This window comes from Brachyhypopomus gauderio, unplaced genomic scaffold (assembly GCF_052324685.1).
Source record: "Brachyhypopomus gauderio isolate BG-103 unplaced genomic scaffold, BGAUD_0.2 sc76, whole genome shotgun sequence".
Taxonomy (NCBI): Eukaryota; Metazoa; Chordata; class Actinopteri; order Gymnotiformes; family Hypopomidae; genus Brachyhypopomus; species Brachyhypopomus gauderio.
Window position 1 is genome coordinate 1,409,419 of NW_027506897.1, and position 9,040 is coordinate 1,418,458.

Genomic DNA, 9,040 nt, shown 5'->3' on the forward strand with positions numbered 1-9,040 from the left:
ATGCCTCACGTGTATAAGTTAGCTTTAGCTCACCCCCAACTATGCCTCACGTGTATAAGTTAGCTTTAGCTCACCCCCAACTATGCCTCACGTGTATAAGCTAACTTTAGCTCACCCCAACTATGCCTCATGTGTATAAGCTAGCTTTAGCTCACTCCCAACTATGCCTCACGTGTATAAGCTAACTTTAGCTCACCCCAACTATGCCTCATGTGTATAAGCTAGCTTTAGCTCACCCCAACTATGCCTCACGTGTATAAGTTAGCTTTAGCTCACCCCAACTATGCCTCATGTGTATAAGTTAGCTTTAGCTCACCCCAAAATTTGCCTCACGTGTATAAGCTAACTTTTGCTCACTCCCAACTATGCCTCATGTGTATAAGCTAGCTGTAGCTCACTCCCAACTATCTACCCAAATCCATCATCGCCTGTTCTCTGATGACACCCTACATCCTCCACAACTCCTCTCGCCTACCCTACGACGTCCATGTTTCTGTTCTTTAGAGAAAGGGTTAGGGGTTCTGTGAGTACCACACCAAGTCACCAGAACTCTGGTTTACTCAAGAAATGAGGGGTGTTCATGGAAGACACAGTTTTCTGATGTGAAATACACTCTTTTTAAAGACCTCTCTAAGGATCTCTAATTGCAGAGGAATAGGCTTGACTCCTTTTTGATGGAGGTAATCTGTCAAAATTATAATACTGTAAGACCTTGGCTGGATCAGTCTCACTGTGGGCAAAGTTAACAATATTAACAGATCAAATTAATAGCATATGTACTTGGTGGCTACTCTCCATTGCTGTGCAGTAGATGGCATTAATACTGTGCTGACATGCTCAGACATTAATCAAAGCCATAAAACCAATATGTGGAACATTGTGAATATTATACTCTTTAAGGTATAACACTCTCCTAAATGAAAAAAAAAAAACGTTCCCGGTAGAACTATTTTAAGTTTCCTCCGTTTGTCCACTTTCTGAAGAAAGAAAACTAGGTTCAGTAAAAAAAATGACAATTTTAACCTGAAAATGGGAACTTACTGCATGTGTTCACCACAACTTAGGGGCATGTCTGATGCAACAACACACTCAACGCAGGAAATATCACAGAAGCTGCAGGTGTCTGACATTTAATGTTCACCATGAGCTCTGCCATAGCAGAACTGCCATACGACCCATCACAGCTTAGCTGACTAACGACAACAAAAAAAGACACCCATGAGTCAACAGGGTTTCTTCTTTCAACTCCAAACTCCTACATTCACACAACTCCAAAAATAACTTTGTAAAAATGTGTATCACAAAAGAAACTTTTGCACTTTTGCAAAACTTATAAAAATGTGGATCACAGTTCAGACAAAAGCTATTAATCATTTTAGTTTATTCCCTGACACTTAAATTAGAGCTACATCCAGCATCAAATACAGACACAAATTAAATGTTTGCTCTAACCATGTGATAAGAGTAGAGAGCCACGCACACAGCTGCACTCAACGACCAGCGTGTCACTTTCTCATCTGTGTTTTCAGCCTCAGGCATTTAATCACAGCATTGTTACCATGTAATTTCTCTTTTACAGGTTCATTGTGAAGGCTGTGTTACCGGTGTGTAAGCGACCTGTGCCTGTTGTGTTCTTCTGGGTAATGTGACTCTGTTTCATAGCTCGTCACACTGCAGGGCAACTGTGTAAAGCACCTCTGTGTAGAGCACCTCTGTGTAGAGCATCTCTGTGTAGAGCACCTCTGTGTAGAGCACCTCTGTGTAAAGCAGCTCTGTGTAGAGCACCTCTGTGTAGAGCATCTCTGTGTAGAGCACCTCTGTGTAGAGCACCTCTGTGTAAAGCAGCTCTGTGAAGAACATCTCTGTGTAGAACACCTCTGTGTAAAGCAGCTCTGTGTAGAGCACCTCTGTGTAGAACATCTCTGTGTAGAGCACCTGTGTAGAACATCTCTGTGTAGAGCACCTCTATGTAGAACATCTCTGTGTAGAACATCTCTGTGTAGAGCACCTGTGTAGAACATCTCTGTGTAGAGCACATCTATGTAGAACATCTCTATGTAGAACATCTCTGTGTAGAACATCTCTGTGTAGAGCACCTCTATGTAGAACATCTCTGTGTAGAACATCTCTGTGTAGAGCACCTCTATGTAGAACATCTCTGTGTAGAGCAGCCCAGTCATTTCACGGCTGCTTCTAGTCCTACATGATCTCAGCTTTTCTCTCAGGCTTCGTATCTTACGCTTTACTTGCCTTTATTTATATATTTTATTATTTTTCCCCTCCCATGTTCTCCCACATGCCAAAATGGTTTGGGAGAAATATGCTAAGCATGCATAATGGTGAAGCAATCAATAACGCGCTCTCAGCTTCCTGTGTGCATGCGAGCCATCAAAGGGAGATGAATGGGTGGAGGTTTAATAAACCCCCCCCCACACTGGCTTTCATGTGAGCGTCAGCGAGGGCGCAGAGCACAGGAAGGTCGTGTCGCATTGAGCAGCCACCCCGGACACCTCCATCCTGGGCCTGCAGGGGGGACATTTATCCACGACAACATGGAGCCTCTTCGCCCACCGCGGAGGTTTGAAATGTAGCAGCGGCTGTTGGGGGGGGGGGGGGGGGGGGGGGGGGGGGGGGGCTCGTGCAAAGCCGCTTTGGTGCATGCGGCTGTGTTGTGCGGCAGGCTGGTGTGTGCGTGACGTGAGTCTGTCCTCCTCTGTCCTCTCCCCACACACAGCCATGCGGGTCTTCATTTACATGATGGTCAGGACCAATTCAATAAAGAATTCATTTACTTCTGGAGTTAAACGTTCTTACCCTCAGCAGGGTTCTGCAGCCTGCATTTCAGGACAGCCGTGGAGCAGATATATCCACCTTATGAGCTCTTCACGGAGGTCTCTTCACATCCACCCTCCCCTACAGCCCCATCCATACAGGGTGGAGGTTTCCCGCCCGGCTTGTTTTCTGTGACGTGTCAAAGCAAATCCGCTTCACACTCGGGCCAGTCAAAGCTGCTCTCTGGTGCATGATAAGCTGAAGAATCACATACACACCAGGACACATGCACACAAAAACACCCTCTGGCGTGTGTTTAACAAACCAACCCAAGCACACGCGTTCCAACAGATGCAGCCGATGTGTTTATGCTCCACCAAAGCTCACAGCCGTGTGTCACGCGGGGCTGGGAACTGTTGCTTCAGGCCCGTGTTTGAAGCATCGGCGGATAAGTGCAAACAGTCTTTTTCAGTTCACACGTCTCCAGCACGATCAGCCAAGCTGCTGTAATTGTGACAGGGACATTTTACTGGAGGCAAGATGGTGGACGCTGGAACTGCTGGAGCTGTGGCCCAGGACGTTTACTGGATATGAGACACTTCATACTCAAGGAAGTAGGTTCAAGGACCTGTGACAGGGACGAGAGCTGAGTTACCTTCATAAATCAGTCTAAGAAGACTTTAGTCTGGTTCTAATCTGGCTTCAGTTCTTTGAGTGCAGCTGCCTCCAGTGTCACAAGCGTGTGGGCGTGCGTGCGGGCGTGCGGGCGTGTGAGCGTGCGGGCGTGCGGGCGTACGGGGACCACACCGCTCCTGCCACCGTGCCAGTTATTAAGTGACTGAGACAAGCACTGAGTTCAAGCTTAATTTCATCTGGGAGCAAAGTTATGAACAGCATTTACAGCAGGTCATTAATGTTTCAACCAGTAAAATTGAAAAATGTAAAAGGATGTTTGTCACTTGGTCCCTGGGAGAGAAGACTTTATTTGTATCCCACCATGCGGACACCAGTTCTAAAGGAAGATTTGATTTTTGCTGAAAGTTATCAAATAAAATGTGATTGCTTTCTAGTTTGACTATTTGGAGTGTGTAAAATGTTAAACTAAGCATAGGGAGGGTATTGACTTTTCAAGCATCTCCCTGGCACACTAGAGTGAGCCAAATAATTGCTAAGCTATATTTTAAGCTGTATAATATTTTTCACAGGATCCTGTTTCGCAGACACCAACAGGGATCATTGTTAAATACCAGAAGCAATGAAATGAATGAAACTTCCTGTGTTATAGTAATAACTCATGAGGCTAATCTCAGAGGAAGGTCTAACCAAACCATTTCAAACCACAGAACCTGTTTCTCCTAACCAGCCAACCTCCCGGTTGCTATGTAACATAGTTCGGCATTGCATAATATGTTATGCTACTTGCTTACAGTGTAATGTCATTCAGATTGTCACTGTAAAGTCTGCTACAACTTGCTGTGATGGTGCACATATAGCGTTTCTACGCCATAAACCTGCCACCTGAAGTCTGGGCTTCTCTCTCCTACCCTGCACCAATGACAGGGACTATACGTTGGAGGTCCCTCGGTGCCTTACGTAGGCTGAATCCTCCAGGCCAAGTCTCCCAATCTGAACAAGAAGTTCCATCTCTCTGTCCCACCAATCAGTGGGTTCGCCCACACCAGAAGGTGCTGGAAGGGGCCCGTTGGCCTTTAGCATCACCCAACGCTCAGCAGGACACAGAAGGACACGGGGAAGGACTGTGGATCCGTAGCCGTCAGGGGAACGGGATAAAAATAGTCTGCTGACAAGTCAATTAATCAGGTTTTCAAGGTGCTGCAGAAAGGTTCTGGTAAAGAGGTGGCAGCAGTGTTTACAGGAGAGTTATAGCAGACTCACGTTGGGGTGGAGTTAATGATTTGGCTTATTGACTATAAAATGCACGGTGAATACACTCCAGAGCAAATAATCTAAGTTAAAATGTCCAACATGAACAGGGACGTGTGGTGTGATGCTCAGCTCCATGTGCACAGCTTATTTAGCTAGATAGCACGACTGGGTGCTATGAAGGACACGCCTTCATCTGGATCACTGAGCCCGTGTCTCCTGTACATCTCCACATGATATGACTGCTTGTCTTTCATCTTTATACCTCCACTACTCTCTACTGCAGAAGAACATGTGCAAGTATCCAAGAATATGTTCAGCTTTAGTGTTTTTGAATCATTCATGTTGATTCAAACCACCCAGTGCCTCGAGCACTGCATTCAAATGGACCGAGTCTGGCCAAGCCGGCCCATACAAGAGTCCAAGCTGTCAATCAAACCTTGTAACCCTGCGGAACCAAAGGGAGATATGGGTGCTCCCCACAGGAGGTGCTGTCAGGTCAGTGTGATCTTGTCAGCGCCGAGGACAAGATGTCCAGGAGCTCCAACGCAGGAACCTCAGAGGAGAGATGCGGTGTGATCCATCCCCGTAGCGTGCCCCTGGCACCGGGCTGATCCGGCACCATGTGCATTCCAGGAGGGTTTTAAATGCTGCTGACTCGTTAAGACTTACATACACCGAGATGATTTCACTCTGACCCAGCAGTTCACGGATCGGCGATTGGACAGAACGTGAATCGGCATCTCTTGCCGCATGCGTGCGATACGGTTGGAGGACTGAGTGCGTGTTGCCACCTGCAGAAGGAACAGAGCTTCAGCTGAATACTTTAGCAGCTAACGCTCGGCTCTGAATGTGATGGTGGAATTCAGGTCAGACGCAGCTTTATCAGTGCCACTGTTCCTCACGGTGTGCTTTGGCTGGCCGACTTCCTCCTCAGCATGTTCTCAGCACTCATCCACACTACCTGTGTCAGACCTCACCTGTGTCAGACCTCACCTGTGTCAGACCTCACCTGTCAGACCTCACCTGTGTCAGACCTCACCTGTGTCAAACCTCACCTGTGTCAGACCTCACCTGTGTCAGACCTCGCCTGTGTCAGACCTCGCCTGTGTCAGACCTCACCTGTGTCAGACCTCACCTGTCAGACCTCACCTGTGTCAGACCTCACCTGTGTCAGACCTCACCTGTCAGACCTCACCTGTGTCAGACCTCACCTGTGTCAGACCTCACCTGTCAGACCTCACCTGTGTCAGACCTCACCTGTGTCAAACCTCACCTGTGTCAGATCTCCCCTGTGTCAGACCTCACCTGTGTCAAACCTCACCTGTGTCAGACCTTGCCTTTGTCAGACCTCACCTGTCAGACCTCACCTGTGTCAGACCTCACCTGTGTCAAACCTCACCTGTGCCAGACCTCACCTGTGTCAGACCTCACCTGTGTCAGACCTCACCTGTGTCAAACCTCACCTGTGTCAGACCTCACCTGTGTCAGAACTCACCTGTGTCAAACCTCACCTATGTCAGACCTCACCTGTGTCAGACCTCACCTGTGTCAGACCTCACCTGTGTCAGACCTCGCCTGTGTCAAACCTCGCCTGTGTCAGACCTCACCTGTCAGACCTCACCTGTGTCACAAGTGTCCTCAGTGTGGCATAATCATGCTGCTTTTTATCTCCAAGGGAAAATGGTTTGTGACAGTCACCACACGAACTGGCCACTTGTTCTTTCCCTGGGTTGCCAACCTCGCCCCAAGGTGCCAGACCGGTGTGGGTAAACACCGCTCGACAACTCTGTGAGACGTGCGTCTCTGTGGTGGTCAGATGATCTTTTTTGCTGACACTGCTACTGAGACATGAGAGGTGAGTGAACGTCTTCGGGGTTTCCATTACTGCTCGTGATGGATGATCTCCCTGACAGAACTCATGGTCAAAAGTTCTTTGCCCTGCAACAATATATCGCTGTATTGATCTCCAGGCAGACACTTGCTGAAGGGCTCTGAGCTGCTCCTTTGATAAAAACTCTCACCTATTGCCCTGAGCGTTCAGGAATAAACTGACAGTGACATGAGGTCTGCCGTGTGGAGACTTCAATTTGTTGCCAATTACTTCACCCTGTCCTATCGGGTTATGCTGTCCGCCGTAGCCGTGGAATCAGTGCTGAGCTCACTGTTTTATGGCTTTTTCATTTACATCTATCCGTTGCATTCTTCTGAATACAGCACATGGGGCTTCTGACTTTTAGGGCAATGTGACATTACATTGCTGCAGACAGTTTTTCTGCAGACTGGTTTAATGAGATTTACATGGAGATTGCAAAGCTTGACGTTAGTAAACAGCATTTCAAATAATTGATTACATAAAATATTGGTTAACATAGATTGGTTTATAATATAGTGTTTACATATGTCCAGTGAGGTTCAGATGACGTGAGGAGACCTCAGTGAACGTGAGGAGGCCTCAGTGGACGTGAGGAGATCTCAGTGGACGTGAGGAGACTTCAGTGAACGTGAGGAGGCCTCAGTGGACGTGAGGAGATCTCAGTGGACGTGAGGAGACTTCAGTGAACGTGAGGAGGCCTCAGTGGACGTGAGGAGACCTCAGTGGACGTGAGGAGACTTCAGTGAACGTGAGGAGGCCTCAGTGGACATGAGGAGACCTCAGTGGACATGAGGAGACCTCAGTGAACATGAGGAGACCTCAGTGGACGTGAGGAGACTTCAGTGAACGTGAGGAGACCTCAGTGGACGTGAGGAGGCCTCAGTGGACATGAGGAGACCTCAGTGGATGTGAGGAGACCTCAGTGGATGTGAGGAGACCTCAGTGGACGTGAGGAGACTTCAGTGGACGTGAGGAGACCTCAGTGGACATGAGGAGACCTCAGTGGATGTGAGGAGACCTCAGTGGATGTGAGGAGACCTCAGTGGATGTGAGGAGACCTCAGGAGGACGTGAGGAGACCTCAGTGGACATGAGGAGGCCTAAGTGTCTCTGCCGATCCTCTGTCTTCCTGCAGACACATGCGGTTTCTCCCTTACACAGAACCATCATTACCTCAATGTGACTCGCCTTTGGGAAGATAACGGCACAATGTTCAAGGTGCTTTACCCCATAGCGAGGTCTTCACTTTCAGTGGCCACTTAGCACTGACCAGAATCCATACGCAGTGGGGAAAGAGCAGACTGCACCATTATGCAGCTGTTCAGCTGAGTTTGTAAGTTCCCTCTGTGAATTCACATTCTGCGTGTTGTGCCAGGTCATGTTAGGCTTAGAGTGAATTATCAGCTCACACTTCCACACCAGACACAGCGCAGACTCAAACTATCTCAGCGCAAACCAGCCCAGAGAGCAGACTCTGCTAGATCATCTGCTAGGTCCTGCACTTCAGACTGGAGCATGGACGTTCTGGACATCATCAGAGAAGATCAGCAGGAAGACGTTTAGATGGGTTTGGGTGAGCAGGAGCAGGTAGGGTCCACATCGCTGGTAAATACTGAGTTTTAATTCTTGTCTTTTCCTGTGCCACTACTAACAGTGAACACTGACAGTCAGATTCTGAATTAAAATGCTCCTTTGTGTTTCATCAACTCTGTTTTATAGGATTCATCTGGATGTCCCTTTACCTAAAAAAAAAAAAAGACACAATTGTTTAGATTTATATCACAGATGCCTCTTCGATGTGCTGCTAATGGGACATTAGCGAGAGGAGAGTGTTTGCTTGCAAGACGTTAGTGCATGTGCAGAGCGCTGTATTCCCAAACTACCATTAACACATGGGTTTATAACCCAGCCAGCGTCACTGTTCATTAGAGATCATATGCTGGGTTACTGGGAGGAAGCTACAAAGCCATCAGATCTCGGATTAATGTGATTACTGATTTCATCATTACTGTATAACCCCACATAACTGTTCAGTGTCTGCACATGTGGAAACAGCACATGTTGTTATGTAAGAATATTCAGAAAGTTGGGTAAAGAAAGCAGTGTGGGTCTCAGAGTGGCACACACTCCTTCAGTCTCATCTAAGTGTACTGCAAAATTGTTTGAACTGCACTTTGAGGTTGTCAAATCCCTGCTGTCAAACACATTGTGACGGACCAGCAGGTCCATATGGCTCCAGTGTGTTGAATGAGAGGAATTTTCTCCAACTTTATCTGAGAGAGAAAACATAGCTACTGTTGTTTTTATTTCGGTCCAGATTTAATTGTTCCTCATGACAATATGTTCCTTTCCTACATCAAGCAGTTCAATCTAATACTGAGGTAATAATGCTATAAATGAAACTACTGTTGCATACACTGAACCAATTTGAATAATTTGATTTGATCTAATTTGATTTATGATGAACTACAGAATTCATTTTACTAACGTAACGGCTGGTTAATCTGGA